This window comes from Pseudophryne corroboree, chromosome 5, assembly GCF_028390025.1.
Source record: "Pseudophryne corroboree isolate aPseCor3 chromosome 5, aPseCor3.hap2, whole genome shotgun sequence".
NCBI lineage: Eukaryota > Metazoa > Chordata > Amphibia > Anura > Myobatrachidae > Pseudophryne > Pseudophryne corroboree.
In genome coordinates, this window is record NC_086448.1 from 543,300,274 (window position 1) to 543,324,661 (window position 24,388).

A 24,388-nucleotide genomic window follows, 5' to 3' on the forward strand; every position below is an offset into this window, starting at 1 on the left:
CCGCTGTGACCGCAGAGGTAGGCGTGTAGTAGAAAAGTCCTGATCATTGGAATGAATGCCTAATTTGGATAACAACGATTGGGCCTCAGATGGGTTCCTAGCCGTGAGTAGCTTTCCTTGATGCCATACCAAGATGCGAAGGGGGAAACCCTAGTGGTATTTGATGTTATGTTGGGAGAGCAGATAGGTGATAGGTTTAAAGTCTCTACGTTTGGCCAGGGTGAGCAGGGAGAGATCTTGGAAGACCTGTAGGGAGACATCATGAAAGGTTATAGATCACAGTCGGTGAACTTCTCTCATAATGGCCTCTTTCGCTGTGAAATAATGCATTCTAAGAATGACGTCCCGAGGTTGGGAAGAATCTTGGGAGCGATGCCGGAGGGCTCGATGAGCATGGTCTAGAAGGAGATGATCTTCAGGGGTACCAGGTGATAACTGGGTAAAGAGGCGCTTGAGGTAAAGATCGAGGTGGGCTGGTTCAATCTCTTCAGGAATACCCCGAATCCTCAAATTATTTCTCCTTGCCCTATTGTCCTGGTCTTCATGCTCCTCCCGCAATTGGGCAACATCTTGGCGGATCTGATGGAGGTCGGTCTCAACCGATTGTTGGAACGTCACCACCTCTTCCACCAATCATTCAAGGTGATCAGTTCTGGAGCTAATTTCCGCAATATCGGACTTCAGGGAGTGGCGAGCTTCTACAGAGGTCTTAACATCACTGACCTCCTTAAGTAGGGAGAGAAAGTCTCAGCAGGTAAGGGGTGTGAGATCATCGTCTTCAGGGTCGGAGTCGAAGAGATCATGAGAGTGTTCAGAAACTTCGGATCTGCTCTTGGCCGGGGTGCTTTTTTAGTAAGGAAAGGTGTGAGGTCAGACCCCTGTGACTTTTTACCACCTCTAGGCATCTTGAATAGGTGGAAATGGGGGCAATCGACAAAATAGAGGGTAGGGAGAGTGCTCCAACAGTTTAGCTCTGGACCAGGGGCGGTGGGGTGGCAGGTTTAGAGAAAGGTCATGAGGGGTCAGCAAAGAGGCGTGGGCAAAGCTGGGCCAGGGAGCTCCGTCGAAGCTCGGTGCAGTGCAGCCTATCCATCCCAAAGGGGGAGTCAAACAATCAGGGACAGCGGCCGCATGACATGCAGTGGTGTGCTCGATTTTTGCAAGTTATTTTTAATGTATTCAGCAATGGCTTCAGATTCTAGCAATGATAATGGAATCACTCTACCACCAAACAGAATCGTCCCCAGGAGAAAATTAATTGGTAAGTCCTATTCTCAATGAGGGTTCAGTAGGAATTACTGGCAGCCGGGATGCCAACCAGGATGCCAGCCATCCCGGCAGCAAGGCTAGAAAGCCCCTTGTGGGCTTGCTGTGCTCGCCACACTGCGGGCACAGTGGCTCGCTGCGCTCGACACAGGTTATGTTCTCCCTCTATGGGTGTCCACAACAGAATAGCGCGTGGGGCCGGTATTCCAGCGGCGGGATTTCACCGTTAGTCAGGATTCCAGCATCGGCATTGTGACTGCCAGGATCCCTACTAGCTTAACCACTTCTATGCAATGAGGTGTCAATTCCTCAGTTTTCTGTTTACTAAAGACTATTGAGATTTTAATGATTATTGAGATTTTTTTATGATGTTTTGGTAGAGGGTTCTGTCAGAGATTCTGCTCCCATTTACAGCTGTAAGAAACATATTATTAGATAGTGGCTTAATAGGCAGCTTTATCAATAAATACTGACAAGGAAATAGACCCTTAAGTTCACAGGGAGTCATTCTGACCTGATCGCTCACTGCAGTTCTGCTCAGCGCAGCATTCAGGTCTGAACTGCACATGCGCCGGTGCCGCCGTGCGCCGGCACATGGCTGGCAGACAACGGCTGTCGTTGCCTAGCGATTGCCTCTGCCTGATTGACAGGCAGAGACGGTCACCGGGCGGGAGAGGGCGACACGGTGGCGTTTGCCCACCGTTGTGTGGGCACGGTCCGGCAAACGCAGGCGTGGCCGAACCATGCAGGGGGTGGACCGCAGTGGCTGCGTGATGTCACATGCGGCCGCTGCGAGTCAGGCAGTGACGAGTAGCTCCCGGCCTGGACGCAAAAGCTGCGCTTGCCGGGAGCTACTCCTAAAGTACAAAAGCATCGCCACTGTGCGATGCTTTTGTACTTCAGTGATGCGGCAGGGACTGACATGCAGGGCAGGCTAGCCCTCTGCTGGGCGTCCCCCCCAGAGCCGGCCCTAACCAATATGATGCCCTAGGCAAGATTTTGGCTGGTGCCCCCTAGCACCACCGCTGGTTCCGCCTCTGACCTTGCACCTCTTTCCCAGCATCATCACCCCTCACCCATAGCAGTCCTTATATTGGTGTTTGTACCCCCTATATTTTAAATAGGAACAGTTCGCACATTTGACGCACAGCCCAAAAAGGGGTGTGTTTTTGCTGACAAGGGGCATGGCCACACAATGGTAACTCCAATTCCAATTACGCCACACAGTACTGCAACTTCATTCACATTTGATCATGCGATAGTGTTCATAATTCATATTACATCCCACAGTAGTATCACTTTACCTTATAAACGTTACTCCTCACAGTAGAGCCCCTTATTCACATTGCATCACACTGAATTGCTCCTTATTCACATTACATCACACCCTATTGCTCTTTAGTCACATTAAACGACACAGTAGTGCCCTTTCAATATGCAACGCCACTTAGTAGAGCACCTTATACACATAATGCCACACGTTAGTAATGCATTTATACACATAATTCCACACAGTAATGCCCTTTACACATATGAGACACATTACTAATGTCCTTTTAAACATAATGCGCCTTACACATTATGACAACATTTATTAATGCCCTTTTTCACATAATGTCCCTTACACATAAGCTGCACATTATTAATGCCCTTATACACATAATGACACACATAGTGCCCCCTACACATTTGCTGCACATTATTAGTGCCCCTATACACATAATGACACATATACAGTAGTACCCTTTTACACATATGCCGCACATTATTAATGCCCTTATACACATAATGACATGCATAGTGTCTCTTACACGTATGTTGCACATTATTAATGCATTTTTACATGACACACATAATGCTCCTTACACATATTCCAAACACTACTGCACAACCAACCCACTCACATGCACACAGCACTCCCACTGCCACTAACACTGTGACCTCTGCCTCTGCTTGGATACAGATGTGTCCTCATAAATATTGCCTCAATGCTAATATCTGGCACCTTTTTTTAATGAAAATGCATCTTATTTGCATTGTTATGTGGCTAGGATGCACAAGCAGCTTCTACTGATTAAAATGATATGCAGCATGCCTATATACTGTGTGAGACTGTGGCTGTATCTGCATATGAAATGCTACACACAGAATATAGGCATGCCACATATCATTTTAATCAGCAGAAGCTGCTGATGCCCCTAGGCATACCAAATGCCCTAGGACATTGCCTAGTTTGCCTATGCCTATGGCCGGCTCTGGTCCCCCCGCATGTCTGTGTTCATGATCGTAACTGTGCTAAATTTAGCACAGCTACGATCAACTCGGAATGACCCCCATAGTTAGATGAGTAGAAGTGTTATTATGAGGAGGACGAATGGTACCTAACATAGGGGGTCATTCCGAGTTGATCACTTGCTAGCAACTTTTTGCAGTGCTGCGATCAAATAGTCTACTCCTATATGGGAGTGTATTTTCGCTTTGCAAGTGTGCGAACACCTGTGCAACCGAGCTCTGCAAAAACATTTTGTGCAGTTTCTGAGTAGGTCTGAACTTAGTCAGCCCTTGCGATCACTTCAGCCTGTCTGGTCCCGGAATTGACGTCAGATACTCGCCCTGCAAACGCTTGAACACGCCTGCGTTTTTCCAAACACGCCAAGAAAATGGTCAGTTGACACCCATAAACGCCTTCTTCCTCTTCCTGTAAATCTACTTGCAATCGGCCGTGCGAATGGAGTCTTTGTTAAATCCATCGCTCAGCAACGATCCGCTTTGTACCCGTATGACGCGCCTGCGCATTGCGGTGCATATGCATGCGCAGTAGTGACCTGATCCCTGTGCTGCGAAAAACGGCAGCGCGCGAACAGGTCAGAATGACCCACATAGCCTCCTCAAAACCGTTAAGCTTTTCTTGTTACCCAGGCATTCCATATTCTTGAAGAACCGATGAGATGTCCATATTTCTAGAGGCATAGGTTGCCCCTACATTTTATTTCACATTGTCTGGGTGAAATTCAAGCTCTACCAACTTGTATAGGCTTGTCAACATGTGTAACTGGTGTAATGCTATGAGAAACAAATCTGAAGCTGGAAAAGTGTAGATGTTCCTTTTCCTTTCGTCTGTCTCTGAACTGTAAATCAACTTTATTACAAAGAAAAATGAGTTATTTCAGGGTTTTGGGCAAATAACAGGGGGACAATCCACCCTTAAAGCTGAGGACAAACCTTGCTAGAAAGTCACCACCAAAACTTTATTGTTCTACTGGAGTTCAGATGCATGAGTTCGAAACTAAATGGTTTATTGCCTTGCCATTTGGTTACCTTGTCTTACATGGAGAAAACTGGAAGCAGCAGTTAACCTGACCTGGTTCATGGAAAACCATCCTACACATCAAGTAACAGAGAAACATACCTTTCACAGAGTTTTGAGTACCATGCCATAGCTTGACCCGATAACAAAGTAATTATAAAAGCGACCTTGGATTTTCAGTGGAAGATAGAGATTTATAAAAGCTTGGATTGATTAGTACTTTATCTCTCTCCAGTTTATCTCTCTCAAAGCTTTGATACATTTCCACTGAAAACTTTCATGGTTGAAGTTCAAACTAAATTGAACATTGGATCAAGAATCCTCTGCAGGTATTGGGATCTCAATCATACTTGGGTGCGGAGAAATTCAACCCTTATCAGCATTTGGGTGTGGGCTTGCTGGATTAAGGAGCGGCATCAATGTGCTGAATTACTGATTGTAGACAATGCGTTATTTGATTATGTATGTTTCTTGTTTATCAGCACAAGTGATCAATTAATGTAACAGGTCCTTAAGAGATGGCTCACTGGCTAAATATAGTGCATGGTCGGAGTATATGATTTGTGGTCAGATTGTTGGTTCTTTCTATTCAGTTAATGCACTGGTGGTTTTCACCAGGGACTCCTGCAAGAGGATTTGGTCTTTTGCTGCACCCAGCATGCAGGTTACGTCCCCATGAGTAGGGTATTAGCTGTATCAGGGGCGTCAGAACGTTTTTAGGTTGGGGGGGGCAAGATATAGTCTCATTTTGGCGCCCCTAAATTGCTGAATCGCTAAAGGCCAGATCCACCTGAAATACACTGAGAAGGCCAGATCCACACTAAGGGGGTCATTCAGATCTGATCGCTGCTGTATGTTTTCACACAGTGGGCAATCAGGTATCAACGGCGCAGTGGCGTTGGACAGCAACAAAGGGTGTCGCTGGTCATCGAGGGGATGATGCGAAAAATCCGTTGGCACGGGCGTTTGCAAGGTGATTGACAGGAAGTGGCAGTTTGTGGGTGGAAACTGACCGTTTACTGGGAGTGTCCGGAAAACCGCAGGTGTGCCCAAGCGTTTTCAGGGAGGGTGTCTGGTGTCAGCTCCGGCCCGATCAGCCTGATGTGATCGCACTATAGGAGTAAGTCGTAGGCTGCGCAGAGACTGCACAAAGTGGATTTTAGTGGATTTTAGCAGCTCGGCGTACACATGCAGTCGAACACTTGCACGGCAAATATACACTACCCCTGGAGGTGGCGACTATTTGAACACAGAACAGCAAAATAAGCAGCTCAGCTCTCCCATGCCACTCTAGTTTCCCACCATGTGCCCCATGTAGCAGGGAGAGTAGGTCAAGCACTAGCAGTGACCAGTGCAGTGCTGGCGTCATGGTGACTGATAGTAGTGGCCATGGGAGTTACAGGGAGGGTGAAGGCAGGGACATAGACGGGGAGTTACAGGGAGGGTGAGGGCATGGGTGCTGACAGGGAGTTAGAAGGAGCGTGAGGAGCACTGAGGGGGGAGTTACAGGGAGGGTGAGGGCAGAGATGCTGACGGGGCGTTACATGGCGGGTGAGGCAGGGACACTGATGGGTAGTTACATGGCGGGTGAGGGCAGGGACACAGACGGGGAGTTACAGGGAGGGTGAGGGCATGGGTGCTGACAGGGAGTTCGAAGGAGCATGAGGAGCACTGAGGGTCGAGTTACAGGAAGGATGAGGACTGGGACGCTGAGGGGAGAGTTACAGGGAGGGTGAGAGTAGGGATGCTGAGGGGGGAGTTAGAAGGAGGATGAGTGCACACTGAGGGGGGAGCAACATGGAGGGTGAGGGCAGGGATGCTGACGGGGAGTTACAGGGAGGGTGAGGGAATGGGTGCTGATGGGGTGTTAAAGGGAGGGTCAAGGCAGGGGCACTGAGGGGGGAGTTACAGGGAGGGTAAGGGCAGGGGCACCGAGGATGGACTTACAGGGAGTGAGGGAAGGGGCATATAAAAATAGCTTTATTAGAACAAATGAAATACTCTAAATCCAAGTGTGGATTAAACATTCACATACAGATTATAACATACGGAGAGCCACTACCCCCCCCCCCCCCCCCCCCCGACTGCTGATTACCATATATTTGGAGTGTAAGTAGCGCCTCCTCTTTTCTTTAGGAAGAGACAGCAGCCTGTCACACATGGGATTCTGTCTGTGTGCTACGGCTATCACTTTGATTTAGAGCAGCCCACTGGGGAGGCGGAGCTCGGGACTCGGAGAGTACCTAGAGCTGCCTGAGATAGTGTGGTCTTCCTGGGCGGGTGAGCGGCACATCTCTTCATGCCGCCATCGCCACTGCTGCTCTGCCTGTGGTAAGTGAGACAGGCTCTGGCAGCAGCGGCAGCAACAGGCAGAACTGTGCGGCTCCCTCAGTAAGGAGGCAGAGAGGGGGGAGCTGCTTTTCATGAGGCATTTCTCAGCAAGGAGGTGTGACAGGGAAATAGAAAGTGTCAGGGAAATAGTGGCTTACAAAAAGACATTGGGTGACAGAAAAATAGTGGGTGACGGTGAGGGAGACAGGGAGATACTAGGTGATGGAGACACTGGGTGAAAGGTAGAGAGGGTGACAGGGAGAGAGAGCTACAGGGAGATAATGGGTGACATGGTGAGGGTGACAGGGGGATAGTGGGTGATATGGTGAGGGTGACAGGTGGATAGTGGGTGACATGGTGTGGGTGACAGGTGGATAGTGGGTGACATAGTGAGGGTGGCAGGTGGATAGTGGGTGACAGGGGGATAGTGGGTGACATGGTGAGGGTGACAGGGGGATAGTGGGTGACATGGTGAGGGTGACAGGTGGATAGTGGGTGACAAGGTGAGGGTGAGAGGTGGTTAGTAGGTGACATGGTGAGGGTGACAGGGGGATAGTCGGTGACATGGTGAGGGTGATGGGGGGATAGTGGGTGACATGGTGAGGGTGACGGGGATAGTGGGTGACATGAGGGTGACGGGGGATAATGGGTGACATGGTGAGGGTGACGGGGGGATAGTGGGTGACATGGTGAGGGTGACAGTGGGTGACATGGTGAGGGTGATGGGGGGATAGTGGGTGACATGGTGAGGGTGACGGGGATAGTGGGTGAAATGAGGGTGACGGGGATAGTGGGTGACATGAGGGTTACGGGGGATAGTGGGTGACATGGTGAGGGTGACGGGAATAGTGGGTGACATGGTGATGGTGAGAGGTGGATAGTGGGTGACATGGTGAGGGTGACGGGGGATAGTGGGTGACATGGTGAGGGTGACGGGGGGGATAGTGGGTGACATGGTGAGGGTGACGGGGGGATAGTGGGTGACATGGTGAGGGCGACAGGGCGATAGTGGGTGACATGGTGAGGGTGACAGGTGGATAGTGGGTGACATAGTGAGGGTGACAGGTGGATAGCGGGTGACATAGTGAGGGTGACAGGTGGATAGTGGGTGACATGGTGAGGGTGACAGGGGGATAGTGAATGATAGGGCACAGCCAGCCTCCTAACCCCCCCCCCCCACTGCACGGTGACAGGGGCAGGGGATGCCTCCCAGCAGCACTGACAGCCTCCTCCCCCACCCCCCCTTTCACAGAGCACAGAGGATGCCTCCAGTGGCACAGCCAGCCTCCTCTACCCCTAGTCACAGGGGATGCTTCCAGCGGCGTCTAAGGCAGCTTCCTCCCCCTCCCCCGCTGTCACAGGGGATGATGCCTCCAGCCGTCTCTTCCCTCTCTCCCCCACGCTGTCCCCGGGGATGCCTCCAGCCGCACAGTCCACAGCCAGCCTCCTCACCCTCTCCGTTCCCGCTCACCTGTCCAGCTCCAGGCTCAGTAGATCCGCCATCGGCTGCATCCATCGCGCGCGGAGAGATCCCCTCCTCCCTCAAGCTGACGGCCGGGATGCTCGCACCTCGCAGAGCGGAACTCAAGGAGGCGGAGCTCCTCTGGCTGCAGGGATGCTGCTGCTGCTGCTGCTGCTGTGTGACTTGCAGCGCAGCGGCAGCTATAACAAACAAAAAAATGCCTGAAAATGACGGGGGAGGGGTCCACACTGGGCGCGGGATGTTCACTACACGGAGCGGAGGATGTAATGTGCGGTCTTTCACCTGACCGCACATCGCTCCTCCGCTCCTCCTCTATCCTGATCGGCGCCTCTCTATGTTTGGGGGGGGCGAGCTGCCCCCTTGCCCCCCCAGTTCCGACGCCTCTGAGCTGTATGTATATTTCAATAGTAACTATTCTACAAATACACTATCACTGCCTCCCATTTGGTAGCTGTACCCCCCCTCCCTGTTTCTTATCTTGGCAGGCAAAAGTTGGCTGTGATACCACATCATGACCTGGAAGACCAGCACCCAATAGCTTCATGCCTGATTCTCCATGTCAGTTCATGCCATGTGCACATATGTGACAGATCAGATGATGTTGTGCATTCCTACATGTATGTAGGATATGACCAGTACATGTTGTCACCCCCTCTGTACAAAGAAAATAAAGCCAGAAGTACATTATATTCATAATTTATATAGCATTGAAAATTAATCAGAGATTAAGGGGCCCTACACACTGGCCGACCCGCCGCCGAGCTGCCCGACGGCGGATACGGCCGACGAGCGACCCGGCGGCGGGGGGGCAGTGACGGGGGGGAGTGAAGTTTCTTCACTCCCCCCGTCACGCGGCTCCATAGAACTGCAGGCAAATATGGACGAGATCGTCCATATTGGCCTGCATGCACAGCCGACGGGAGACCAGCGATGAACGAGCGCGGGACCGCGCATCGTTCATCGCTGGAGCCTCCACACTGAAAGATATGAACGAGTTCTCGTTCATTTATGAACGAGATCGTTCATATCTTTCAAAAAATCGGCCAGTGTGTAGGGCCTATAAGACTAAAAGATGAACTTTTTGAAAACCAAAATAAAAATACTGTGATCAATGGAATACATATGATTGCCATGAATGAAATGAAAAATGCTAGGAGAATGGGATCAGAAAGGAAATGTATGTACACAAGCTGTTTAAAGATAATAATTAACTCTAACAAACATGTTTTTCAAACACTCCTAGTAATGATAGTATTTCAGTGTTAGATAGGACAGGGAATTCCCCTGACATATTTATAATCCCCTTGTTCCAAACACATAGACATCCTCGGACTCTGCCAAGCTACAGTAGTTGATCATGTATTGCCTGAATCAATCTAAGCATGAGGCAAGAAGTTTATAATTACATTTTGCAATCTGTTTCTTCACAAAAAAATATCACATTTGAATATATTCCAGTTTTTTACTACGTTGGTAAGCAACTAGTTCTGTACTGCCATATTCTATTAGAAAATGCAGAGCAATTTATTTTGTTGCAGCTTAAAAACCTTTAATATATAGAAGTTACCTGACATTTCTGACAACATAAAAGCGTACCTGTGGCCTTGTACATCATGCATAATAAAAGAACTAAGGGACTCCTGAAAGACTTCTCGTGAGGTGTACATTATTCCAAACATATATAATTTATATGGTTTATGCAGTATAGCAACACAATTATTTTAGGTTACACTTCTATTGCTTCAAAAGCAAAGGTCACAGTGAGATAGAGAAAAGCAATAATGGGCAGCTAAGGAATGTGCCACCGAATCTGATAAATACCTGGTTACTATTTAACACTAGTGACAGGACCAAGGAATGGGGAAAGTAGCATGAGGCAATGTACCCTTCTGGTCAGATGTTTTGTATAATTCATGCTATACTACATTTTAGCTAATCTGATGGCAAAGTGCTTACTATTTGCTGCTACTTATTATTATTGTGGCAAATCAATGTGTACAGATGGATAAAACAACTCATAAACATTTCTCTCCCAAGCAATTGCTAAATTAAAACGTTGAAGTTCTTACATCTGTGATCCAGTCAAAGGGGGTATCCAATTAGCCGCCATAACTTACCACGGCTAATTGGTTTGCCGGGGCCATCCATTTAGCCCCGATATGGCACGCTCAACCCCACATTTATCGGCATGCAAAGCATAATCCTCAGGCATGCGAAGCATAATCTGCGATAATTGCCCCCTAGACCCGCAATAAGTGCCACAAAAATACATACAGTAGGTCTTCGTGGGACCTAATTAGTGATGAGCGGGTTCGGTTTCTCGGAAACCGAACCCCCCCCCCCCGAACTTCACCCTTTTTACACGGGTCCGAGCCATACTCGGATTCTCCCGTATGGCTCGGGTAAACCGAGCACGCCCGAATGTCATCATCCCGCTGTCGGATTCTCGCGAGATTCGGATTCTATATAAGCAGCCGCGCGTCGCCGCCATTTTCACTCGTGCATTGCAAATGTTATGGAGAGGACGTGGCTGGCGTCCTCTCCGTTATTGTTGAATTTGATTGTGCATTATTGCTTAATTCATTGTGGGGAGGACTGGGGAGCAGCTGTATAATATAGGAGGTGTACAGTGCAGAGTTTTGCTGATTAGTGACCACCAGTTATCCGTTCTCTGCCTGAAAAAAACGCTCCATATCTGTGCTCAGTGTGCTGCATATATATCTGTGCTCACACTGCTTAATTGTGGGGACTGGGGAGCAGCTGTATTATATAGCAGGAGTACAGTGCAGAGTTTTGCTGACAGTGACCACCAGTATACGTTGTCTGCCTGAAAAACACTCCATATCTGTCCTCAGTGTGCTGCTTTATTTTAATGTGGGGACTGGGGACCACAAGTATAATTAATATTATATAGGAGGAGTACAGTGCAGAGTTTTGCTGACAGTGACCACCATTATACGTTGTCTGCCTGAAAAACACTCCATATCTGTGCTCAGCGTGCTGCTTTATTGTGGGGACTGGGGAGTCGGGACCACCAGTATAATATTATATAGGAGGAGTACAGTGCAGAGTTTTGCTGACACAGTGACCACCAGTATACTATATATAGCAGTACGGTACGGAAGGCCACTGCTGTACCTACCTCTGTGTCGTCATTAAGTATACTATCCATCTACATTCTATACCTGTGGTGCATTTTAGTTTTGCAGTTTGCTGACACAGTGACCACCAGTATACTATATATAGCAGTACGGTACGGAAGGCCACTGCTGTACCTACCTCTGTGTCGTCATTAAGTATACTATCCATCTACATTCTATACCTGTGGTGCATTTTAGTTGTGCGCAGTATATATAGTAGTAGGCCATTGCTATTGATACTGGCATATAATTCCACACATTAAAATATGGAGAACAAAAATGTGGAGGTTAAAATAGGGAAAGATCAAGATCCACTTCCACCTCGTGCTGAAGCTGCTGCCACTAGTCATGGCCGAGACGATGAAATGCCATCAACGTCGTCTGCCAAGGCCGATGCCCAATGTCATAGTAGAGAGCATGTAAAATCCAAAAAACGAAAGTTCAGTAAAATGACCCAAAAATCAAAATTAAAAGCGTCTGAGGAGAAGCGTAAACTTGCCAATATGCCATTTACGACACGGAGTGGCAAGGAACGGCTGAGGCCCTGGCCTATGCTCATGGCTAGTGGTTCAGCTTCACATGAGGATGGAAGCACTCATCCTCTCGCTAGAAAAATGAAAAGACTTAAGCTGGCAAAAGCACAGCAAAGAACTGTGCGTTCTTCTAAATCACAAATACCCAAGGAGAGTCCAATTGTGTCGGTTATGATGCCTGACCTTCCCAACACTGGACGGGAAGAGCTTGCGCCTTCCACCATTTGCACGCCCCCTGCAAGTGCTGGAAGGAGCACCCGCAGTCCAGTTCCTGATAGTCAAATTGAAGATGAAGTACACCAGGATGAGGATATGGGTGTTGCTGTCGCTGGGGAGGAAATTGACAAGGAGGATTCTGATGGTGAGGTGGTTTGTTTAAGTCAGGCACCCAGGGAGACACCTGTTGTCCGTGGGACGAATATGGCCATTGACATGCCTGGTCAAAATAAAAAAAAAATCAGCTCTTCGGTGTGGAATTATTTCAACACAAATGCGGACAGCAGGTGTCAAGCCGTGTGTTGCCTTTGTCAAGCTGTAATAAGTAGGGGTAAGGACATTAACCACCTCGGAACATCCTCCCTTATACGTCACCTGCAGTGCATTCATCATAAGTCAGTGACAAGTTCAAAAACTTTGGGTGACAGCGGAAGGAGTCCACTGACCACTAAATCCCTTCCTCTTGTAACCAAGCTCCTGCAAACCACACCACCAACTCCCTCAGTGTCAATTTCCTCCTTACCCAGGAAAGCCAATAGTCCTGCAGGCCATGTCACTGGCAAGTCTGACGAGTCCTCTCCTGCCTGGGATTCCTCCGATGCATCCTTGAGTGTAACGACTACTGCTGCTGGCACTGCTGTTGTAGCTGCTGGGAGTCGATCGTCATCCCAGAGGGGAAGTCGGAAGACCACTTGTACTACTTCCAGTAAGCAATTGACTGTCCAACAGTCCTTTGCGAGGAAGATGAAATATCACAGCAGTCATCCTGCTGCAAAGCAGATAACTCAGGCCTTGGCAGCCTGGGCGGTGAGAAACGTGGTTCCGGTATCCACCGTTTATTCAGAGGCAACTAGAGACTTGATTGAGGTACTGTGTCCCCGGTACCAAATACCATCTAGGTTCCATTTCTCTAGGCAGGCGATACCGAAAATGTACACAGACCTCAGAAAAAGAGTCACCAGTGTCCTAAAAAATGTAGTTATATCCTTAACCACGGACATGTGGACAAGTGGAGCAGGGCAGACTCAGGACTATATGACTGTGACAGCCCACTGGGTAGATGTATTGCCTCCCGCAGCAAGAACAGCAGCGGCGGCACCAGTAGCAGCATCTCGCCAACTCGTTCCTAGGCAGGCTACGCTTTGTATCACCGCTTTCCAGAAGAGGCACACAGCTGACAACCTCTTACGGAAACTGAGGAAGATCATCGCAGAATGGCTTACCCCAATTGGACTCTCCTGGGGATTTGTGACATCGGACAACGCCACCAATATTGTGCGTGCATTACATCTGGGCAAATTCCAGCACGTCCCATGTTTTGCACATACATTGAATTTGGTAGTGCAGAATTATTTAAAAAACGACAGGGGCGTGCAAGAGATGCTGTCGGTGGCCCGAAGAATTGCGGGCCACTTTCGGCATTCAGCCACCGCGTACAGAAGACTGGAGCACCACCAAACAATCCTGAACCTGCCCTGCCATCATCTGAAGCAAGAGGTGGTAACGAGGTGGAATTCAACCCTCTATATGCTTCAGAGGATGGAGGAGCAGCAAAAGGCCATTCAAGCCTATACATCTGGCCACGATATAGGCAAAGGAGGGTAATGCACCTGACTCAAGCGCAGTGGAGAATGATTTCAACGTTGTGCAAGGTTCTGCAACCCTTTGAACTTGCCACACGTGAAGTCAGTTCAGACACTGCCAGCCTGAGTCAGGTCATTCCCCTCATCAGGCTTTTGCAGAAGAAGCTGGAGACATTGAAGGAGGAGCTAAAACAGAGCGATTCCGCTAGGCATGTGGGACTTGTGGATGGAGCCCTTAATTCGCTTAACCAGGATTCACGGGTGGTCAATCTGTTGAAATCAGAGCACTACATTTTGGCCACCGTGCTCGATCCTAGATTTAAAACCTACGTTGTATCTCTCTTTCCGGCAGACACAAGTCTGCAGAGGTTCAAAGACCTGCTGGTGAGAAAATTGTCAAGTCAAGCGGAACGTGACCCGTCAACATCTCCTCCTTCACATTCTCCCGCAACTGGGGGTGCGAGGAAAAGGCTAAGAATTCCGAGCCCACCCGCTGGCATCTGGTCCGGACTGAAGGACCTGCCAATGATTACTGACATGTCGTCTACTGTCACTTCAAATGATTCTCTCACCATTGAAAGAATGGTGGAGGATTATATGAGTGACTGCATCCAAGTAGGCACGTCAGACAGTCCGCACGTATACTGGCAGGAAAAAGAGGCAATTTGGAGGCCCTTGCACAAACTGGCTTTATTCTACCTAAGTTGCCCTCCCTCCAGTGTGTACTCCGAAAGAGTGTTTAGTGCAGCCGCTCACCTTGTCAGCAATCGGCGTACGAGGTTACTTCCAGAAAATGTGGAGAAGATGATGTTCATCAAAATGAATTATAATCAATTCCTCCGTGGAGACATTCACCAGCAGCACAATTGCCTCCACAAAGTACACAGGGACCTGAGATGGTGGATTCCAGTGGGGACGAATTAATAATCTGTGAGGAGGGGGATGTACACAGTTAAAGGGGTGAGGAATCGAAGGATGATGATGAGGTGGACATCTTGCCTCTGTAGAGCCAGTTTGTGCAAGGAGAGATTGATTGCTTCTTTTTTTGGTGGGGGCCCAAACCAACTAGTCATTTCAGTCACAGTCGTGTGGCAGACCCTGTCGCTGAAATGATGGGTTCGTTAAAGTGTGCATGTCCTGTTTATACAACATAAGGGTGGGTGGGAGGGCTCAAGGACAATTCCATCTTGCACCTCTTTTTTCTTTCATTTTTCTTTGCATCATGTGCTGTTTGTGGACAATTTTTTTGAAGTGCCATCCTGCCTGACACTGCAGTGCCACTCCTAGATGGGCCAGGTCTTTGTGTCAGCCACTTGTGTCGCTTAGCTTAGTCACACAGCGACCTTGGTGCACCTCTTTTTTTCTTTGCATCATCTGCTGTTTGGGGACAATTGTTTTGAAGTGCCATCCTTCCTGACACTGCAGTGCCACTCCTAGATGGGCCAGGTGTTTGTGTCGGCCACTTGTGTCGCTTAGCTTAGTCACACAGCGACCTTGGTGCGCCTCTTTTTTTCTTTGCATCATGTGCTGTTTGGGGACTATTTTTTTGAAGTGCCATCATGCCTGACACTGCAGTGCCACTCCTAGATGGGCCAGGTCTTTGTGTCGGCCACTTGTGTCGCTTAGCTTAGCCATTTAGCGACCTCGGTACAAATTTTAGGACTAAAAATAATATTGTGAGGTGTGAGGTGTTCAGAATAGACTGGAAATGAGTGGAAATTATGGTTATTGAGGTTAATAATACTATGGGATCAAAATGACCCCCAAATTCTATGATTTAAGCTGTTTTTTTAGGTTTTTTTTTTAAAAAACACCCGAATCCAAAACACACCCGAATCCGACAAAAAATTTTCGGTGAGGTTTTGCCAAAACGCGTCCGAATCCAAAACATGGCCGCGGAACCGAATCCAAAACCAAAACACAAAACCCGAAAAATGTCCGGTGCACATCATTAGACCTAATTGTATAGGATGATGAAAAAGGGAAACACATTCATTTTTTTCGCGCCCGCGGCACTATCGCAGGTAATTGGAAACCCCTAAAAGTTTGTTAGTATCATATACTGTATTATTATAATTATGAATGTAACAACAACAACAACAACAACAACAACAATATAAAGTACCTGCAGAAGAAGGTCACCTCAGTTTTGGAAGGCCTACCTTTCATTATAGGTTCTGCACTACTGATGAGGGTCTGCCCTTTACATGGACTTATGTGCAATATTACTCCTTTATAACAGCTCCAAACATTGGCCCTCATTCCGAGTTGATCGCTCGCTAGCTGCTTTTAGCAGCAGTGGAAACGCTAAACCGCCTTCCTCTGGGAGTGTATCTTAGCTTAGCAGAAGTGCGAACGAAAGATTAGCAGAATAGTGCTGACATTTTTTCAAGCAGTTTCAGAGTAGCATCAGACCTACTCCTTCCATGTGATCACTTCAGTCTGTTTAGTTCCTGCTTTGATGTCACAAACACGCCCAGCGTTTGGCCAGCCACTCCCCGTTTCCCCAGGCACGCCTGCGTTTTTACCTGACACGCCTGTGTTTTTTTAGCACACTCCCGAAAAACGGCCAGATACCACCCAGAAACACCCCATTCCTGTCAATCACTCTACGATCAGCAGAGCGACTGAAAAGCGTCGCTTGGCCTTGTGTGAAACTGCATAGGTTTGTGTGAAAGTACGTTGCGCGTGCGCACTGCGGCCCGTACGCATGCGCAGAAGTGCCGATTTTTATCCTGATTGCTGCGCTGCGAATAACGGCAGCTAGCGATCAACTCGGAATGAGGGCCATAGGCGTTTCTATCATGGGTGCAATGTGTGCACACATTGCACCCATATTGTTTTAATACTCACCTTTCCGTGGAGAGGAGGGGGCCCACCTGGAGTCTGCACATGGGCCCCCTCCTCTCTTAAAATGCCCCTGGCTCCAAAAATATTAGGATTTTCTTGATTACCCATGAGGTCCTGCTAGGATCCCCTTTTACTGCTAAGGACGAGAGACTAAGGCTCAATTATCTTTGTGCTTTTGAATCATATGTTTCAGTCTTTTATATTCATTCCTTGCAAATAATAAAATAAGAGCGCTATTCTGATAGTTCTAACACCATAGTACATATGGATGCAATTTAAAAATAATTTAATCAAATAAAATAGTTCAGTTAAAACAAACATATACAGGTATTAAAAAGACACACTCTTATTCCCATTGCTCTTATTAGGTGCTGTATAGGGACCAAATGCATGTGGATTACTGATAATGGGGGTAATTCTGAGTTGATCGCAGCAGGATTTTTGTTAGCAGTTGGGCAAAACCATGGCCCTCATTCCGAGTTGTTCGCTCGCAAGCTGCTTTTAGCAGCATTGCACACGCTAGGCCGCTGCCTACTGGGAGTGAATCTTAGCTTAGCAAAATTGCGAACGAAAGATTCTCTAAATTGCAAATAGAAATTTCTTAGCAGTTTCTGAGTAGCTCGACACTTACTCTGCCACTGCGATCAGTTCAGTCAGTTTCGTTCCTGGTTTGACGTCACAAACACACCCAGCGTTCGCCCAGACACTCCCCCGTTTCTCCAGCCACTCCCGTGTTTTTCCCAGAAACGGCAGCATTTTTTCACACACTCCCATAAAACGGCCAGTTTCCGCCCAGAAACACCCACTTCCTGTCAATCACATTACGATCACCAGAACGAAGAAAAAACCTCCTTCTTAGCAAATTTACTTGGCGCAGTCGCAGTGCGAACATTGCGCATGCGCAATTAGCGGAAAATCGCTGCGATGCGAAGAAATTACCGAGCGAACAACTCGGAATGAGGGCCCATGTGCACTGCAGGGGAGGCAGATATAACATGTGCAGAGAGAGTTGGGTTATTTTGTTTCTGTGCAGGGTAAATACTGGCTGCTTTATTTTTACACTGCAATTTAGATTGCAGATTGAACACACCACAACCAAATCTAATAGGCCCTACACACATGCCGATTTGTTTGAAAGATATGAACGATCTCGTCATAAATGAACGAGAACTCGTTCATATCTTTCAGTGTGGAGGCTCCAGCGATGAACGATGCGCGGCCCCGCACTCGTTCATCGCTGGTCCCCCGTCGGCTGTGCATGCATGCCAATATGGACGATCTCGTCCATATTTGCCTGCACTTCAATGGAGCCGCGTGACGGGGGAGTGAAGAAACTTCACTCCCCCCGTCACTGCCCCCCCGCCGCCGGGTCGCCCGTCGGACGTATCCGCCGTCGGGCAGCTCGGTGGCGGATCGGCATGTCTGTAGGGCCCTTTACTCTCTCTGCACATGTTATATCTACCTCCCCTGCAGTGCACATGGTTTTGCCCAACTGCTAACAAAAATCCTGCTGCGATCAACTCAGAATTACCCCCTATAAGTTCACAAGTCCATTTTTGGTAAATCACTATGGAATCAGACAGATGTAAAATATCTTGTAGTAGTCTGTATCCAGCTATTTATGGTCCTTAGCGATGAAAGGCAACGCAGTATGTAATAGTCCCCTCCATTGTACGGTTAACACTGCTGGTCCTCCGAAATGGTTTCCACGATGGCCAGATTTGTCCACAGTAGGTCTACAGCACTCTTATAGGTATATTTACTAAAGTGCGGGTTGCTAGAAGTGGAGGTGTTGCCCATAGTAACCAATCAGATTCTTGATATTATCTTATAGAAGGTGGTAGATAAATAAGTAGAATCTGATTGGTTGCTACTTACTATAGGCAACATAAACACAGAACAAAGGCTGTCACGGCGCAACTACCAGCTGCCACCAAAGGATTCTGTGGATCTCTTTAAGTATAAAACAATAATCAAAAAGAAAGGAAGCGCTTGGGATTATTCGGATAGAACAAACATGTAAACTGTGGTTCAGTTAAAACAAATTATCATTTATTAAAAATGTAACATAAGATAAAATATGTATAGTGTATATGGAACTAAAACGGCCACATAGGAAGTCCTTCTAATTAGTGATGAGCGGGTTCGGTTACTCGGAAACCGAACCCACCCGAACTTTACCCATTTTACACGGGTCCGAGGCATACTCGGATTCTCCCGTATGGCTTGGTTAACCCGAGCGCGCCCGAACGTCATCATCCTGCTGTCGGATTCTCGCGAGATTCGGATTCTATATAAGCAGCCGCGCGTCGCCGCCATTTTCACTCGTGCATTGGAAATGTTAGGGAGAGGACGTGGCTGGCGTCCTCTCCATTTATTGTTGAACTTGATTGATTGTGCTTTATTGCTTAATTGTGGGGAGGACTGGGGAGCAGCTGTATAATATAGGAGGAGTACAGTGCAGAGTTTTGCTGATCAGTGACCACCAGTTTTATCCGTTCTCTGCCTGAAAAAAATGCTCCTTATCTGTGCTCAGTGTGCTGCATATATCTGTGCTCACACTGCTTTATTGTGGGGACTGGGGAGCAGCTGTATTATATAGGAGGAGTACGGTGCAGAGTTTTGCTGACAGTGACCACCAGTATACGTTGTCTGCCTGAAAAACACTCCATATCTGTGCTCAGTGTGCTGCTTTATTGTGGGGACTGGGGACCACCAGTATAATATTATATAGGAGGAGTAGTACAGTGCAGAGTTTTGCTGACCAGTGACCACCAGTATACGCTGTCTGCCTGAAAAACACTCCATATCTGTGCTGCATTGTAGACAGTATATAGTAGGAGTACAGTGCATAATTTTGCTGACCACCAGTATATAATATATAGGAGTACGGTACAGAAGGCCACTGCTGTACCTACCTCTGTGTCGTCAAGTATACTATCCATCCATACCTGTGGTGCATTTCATTTTTGCACAGTTTGCTGACCGTATATAATATATAGCAGTACGGTACAGTAGGCCACTGCTGTACCTACCTCTGTGTCGTCAAGTATACTATCCATCCATACCTGTGGTGCATTTCAGTTTTGCACTGTTTGCTGACCACCAGTATATAATATATAGCATTACGGTACAGTAGGCCACTGCTGTACCTACCTCTGTGTCGTCAAGTATACTATCCATCCATACCTGTGGTGCATTTCATTTTTGCACAGTTTGCTGACCACCAGTATATAATATATAGCATTACGGTACAGTAGGCCACTGCTGTACCTACCTCTGTGTCGTCAAGTATACTATCCATCCATACCTGTGGTGCATTTCATTTTTGCACAGTTTGCTGACCACCAGTATATAATATATAGCAGTACGGTACAGTAGGCCACTGCTGTACCTACCTCTGTGTCGTCAAGTATACTATCCATCCATACCTGTGGTGCATTTCAGTTGTGCGCAGTATATATAGTAGTAGGCCATTGCTATTGATACTGGCATATAATTCCACACATTAAAAAATGGAGAACAAAAATGTGGAGGTTAAAATAGGGAAAGATCAAGATCCACTTCCACCTCGTGCTGAAGCTGCTGCCACTAGTCATGGCCGAGACGATGAAATGCCATCAACGTCGTCTGCCAAGTCCGATGCCCAATGTCATAGTAGAGAGCATGTAAAATCCAAAAAACAAAAGTTCAGTAAAATGACCCAAAAATCAAAATTGAAAGCGTCTGAGGAGAAGCGTAAACTTGCCAATATGCCATTTACGACACGGAGTGGCAAGGAACGGCTGAGGCCCTGGCATATGTTCATGGCTAGTGGTTCAGATTCACATGAGGATTGAAGCACTCATCCTCTCGCTAGAAAAATGAAAAGACTTAAGCTGGCAAAAGCATAGCAAAGAACTGTGCGTTCTTCTAAATCACAAATCCCCAAGGAGAGTCCAATTGTGTCGGTTGCGATGCCTGACCTTCCCAACACTGGACGGGAAGAGCTTGCGCCTTCCACCATTTGCACACCCCCTGCAAGTGCTGGAAGGAGCACCCGCAGTCCAGTTCCTGATAGTCAAATTGAAGATGTCACTGTTGAAGTACACCAGGATGAGGATATGGGTGTTGCTGGCGCTGGGGAGGAAATTGACAAGGAGGATTCTGATGGTGAGGTGGTTTGTTTAAGTCAGGCACCCGGGGAGACACCTGTTGTCCGTGGGACGAATATGGCCATTGACATGCCTGGTCAAAATACAAAAAAAATCAGCTCTTCGGTGTGGAATTATTTCAACACAAATGCGGACAACAGGTGTCAAGCCGTGTGTTGCCTTTGTCAAGCTGTAATAAGTAGGGGTAAGGACGTTAACCACCTAGGAACATCCTCCCTTATACGTCACCTGGACCGCATTCATCAGAAGTCAGTGATAAGTTCAAAAACTTTGGGTGACAGCGGAAGGAGTCCACTGACAACTAAATCCCTTCCTCTTGTAACCAAGCTCCTGCAAACCACACCACCAACTCCCTCAGTGTCAATTTCCTCCTTACCCAGGAAAGCCAATAGTCCTGCAGGCCATGTCACTGTCAAGTCTGACGAGTCTTCTCCTGCCTGGGATTCCTCCGATGCATCCTTGAGTGTAACGCCTACTGCTGCTGGCGCTGCTGTTGTTGCTGCTGGGAGTCTATCGTCATCCCAGAGGGGAAGTCGGAAGACCACTTGTACTACTTCCAGTAAGCAATTGACTGTCCAACAGTCCTTTGCGAGGAAGATGAAATATCACAGCAGTCACCCTGCTGCAAAGCAGATAACTCAGGCCTTGGCAGCCTTGGCGGTGAGAAACGTGGTTCCGTTATCCACCGTTAATTCAGAGGCAACTAGAGACTTGATTGAGGTACTGTGTCCCCGGTACCAAATACCATCTAGGTTCAGGAAAAAAATGTGTACAGATGGCGCTTCAGTTCAAAGGTGCTGCAATCCCCCAGCCGGGAAGGTCATCAATTTCCCAAAAGGTTCAGTCTTAGTTCTATAGTTTTGCTGAGGTGCGCTCCCTGGGTTACTACGGGTGATGTCTCTTTGTTCAGATAGGGAAATTTTAATCTACAGATGGCTTATCGGCAGTACTTTCTTGTTCCAATGTTATACGATATCCTCAAAAAAGAATTAGTATATAGTGAAGTACCGTAGGGATCAAATGGGTTCACAAAAATTTCAATCGCATATATAAAGTAATAGACAGCAGAAAATATTTTTCTATCCACCTGAATACGGTGGACCTACGTACCAGATTTAGTGGGGTGTCAATAGTGCCCACCCGATCACGCATGTATTATCACTTCCTTTATCCTTGCAAACTCCGATAGCAATGCTTTTCTAACGCTCCTTCACCTCTCCGTCCAGAGATAATATGTCCGGAAATAGGAGGAAAATAGCAATATATAGTGAAGTACTGCTTATTGTGAAGTGCAAAATTGATTTATTTATAAAATGCAAAAGTAACATGAAACACTGGACGTCTGAATCACAAAGTGCAAATTCACAAAAGATAAAAAACTGTAATCCACCACAGATTGGTGGACCCACGTACCAGAGGTTTTGGGGTGTCACAGTGGCCCACCCGAAAGTGCTCGCAGTATTGCTCCCCGGGGTATATAGCAGCAATCAGCGTGTTCCCTCTGGTTTCTGCAGGTACCTCCAATCAGTCACCAACGCGTTTCTGCCCTCTAGGAGCCTTTGTCAAGGTGTGTGGTGTGTGTGTGTGGTAGGTCTTTTTAAACCCCACAGTGTGTCCTGATTGGAGGGATCCTTACAGGTACAAATCAATTTAAAATGTTATTAAAATGTACTTCCTGGTTAATATCCTGATAAAATGACTTAAAAGAACAGTGCCCTTTGGTTGATAACTATACTATTTAAAAGGGAGGTTGGGGATTTTAAAGTTTTATTCAGTCGCGTGTGCTCCACGGCCAGTGGAGCGCACGCTGTACTGTACTTCCGGGCGCGTGCGTTCCACAGTCCGTGGAACGCACGCCGCTTCCGGTTCCTGTTTAGACCTTTTACAGGAAGCGCCGCGTGTAGCGCTGCGGGTCTCCGTGATCGAGGTCTCTGTGTAGTATATTCTGGAGCGCATGGGCAACCTGCGTTCCACAGTGTATCCCTGTTCCCTTACGATATGGACATATATACAAAGGGGAAACATACATATATTATACACAAGGTGGAAGTATTACTATTCTCCTTGTGAGTTGGTTTCTTCATTGCCCAATATTAAAATCACATTACTAAACATAGAAATACATGTACAGTGCAATTAACATACAAAGTGAGATTATAAATAAACTACATTATAAAATACATATATGAGGAATATTTATAAAAACCATTTTAATTCAAAGTCCATATTTAACCCTTTTGGATTGAGGGTACCCATTTCATATATAAGTTTCATTTCTGTTTGTGCTAGTATCTCTTCTCCATTGTTCCTTCTCCAATGGTTTTGCACAGCTCTAATTCCTATCACATTGGTTAAACCCTCGCATTTACTATTGTGGACTTCCTTAAAGTGGTTGGATACAGAATGGGTGACTAGCCCCTTTTCTATATTTCTGACGTGCTCCGCCCATCTTGTTTTTAATGATCTAGAAGTACGTCCAATGTACTGCAAGCCACACCTGCATTCCATCAAATATATGCAATTTTTTGTATTGCAAGTGATGAACTCTTTTATATCATATTTGATTCCTGTAGATGTAGAATGATATTGTTCAGTTTTTGATGCCTGCGTTCTATGAGTCTGGCACATTTTACATAAGCCACACCTGTGAAAACCCTTGGTCTTTATTCTGTTGGATTTCTTTGGAGGAATTGCACTTTTCACAATCCTCTGCCTCAGATTTGAGGCTCTTCGATAAATAAATTTTGGTTGTGGCTTTATTAGGGGTTTTAAAACGGGGTCCCTAGATAACAAGTGCCAGTGTTTCCTAATGATATTTTCCATCTCTCTATATTGACTATTAAAAGTAGTGATAAATGGTAACATGACCCCCTCTTCTTCTCTCTGTGTTTTGGGTCTCAAGATATCCTCCCTATCTATTCTTGCTATTTCTTCAATATGTATATCCATAGATTCTTTCTGGTACCCTTTAGCAAGGAATTTATTTTTCACATCATCCGCCTGTTTTTTATATATTTCTATTTCCGTACAGTTTCTCCTCATACGTCTAAACTGGCTCTTGGGAATGTTTTTAATCCAGTTGGGATGGTGATTACTTCCTGTGGGAATGTAAGAGTTGGTATCCGTAGGCTTGAAGAAAGATTTTGTATGCATAAGTCCCTCTTTAATATATATTGTCAGATCTAAAAAATTCATTTCTTCCTTACTTATATTGAAGGTTAGGTCAATATTAAAACTATTAGAATTCAGTGATTGGCAGAATTCATCCAGTGACTCTTTTTCTCCTTCCCAAATAAATATAATATCGTCAATGAACCTATACCAAAATTTAATGTGTGGGAGGAACATGTTATTGTCCCAAATGTGGCTGTCCTCCCATAGGCTCATGAAGAGGTTCGCATACGATGGCGCAAAACGAGTTCCCATTGCGGTCCCTCTTGTTTGTTGAAAAAATTTCCCATTATACCAGAAAAAATTATTTTTTAGAATAAAGTTAATACTTTCTATTAAAAAGGGGATTAAAGT

General features: G+C 46.8%; 1 long non-coding RNA gene across 1 annotated transcript in view; it reads right to left on the reverse strand.

Moving 5' to 3' along the window:
* LOC134929199 (uncharacterized) overlaps nucleotides 1-8,476 on the reverse strand; it is a 70,603-nt gene extending 62,127 nt beyond the window's left edge. Inside the window, exon 1 of the long non-coding RNA XR_010178372.1 lies at nucleotides 8,376-8,476. This is a non-coding gene — a long non-coding RNA (uncharacterized LOC134929199). The remainder of the gene's footprint in view (nucleotides 1-8,375) is intronic.
* Between the last annotated feature and the right edge of the window lie 15,912 nt (nucleotides 8,477-24,388).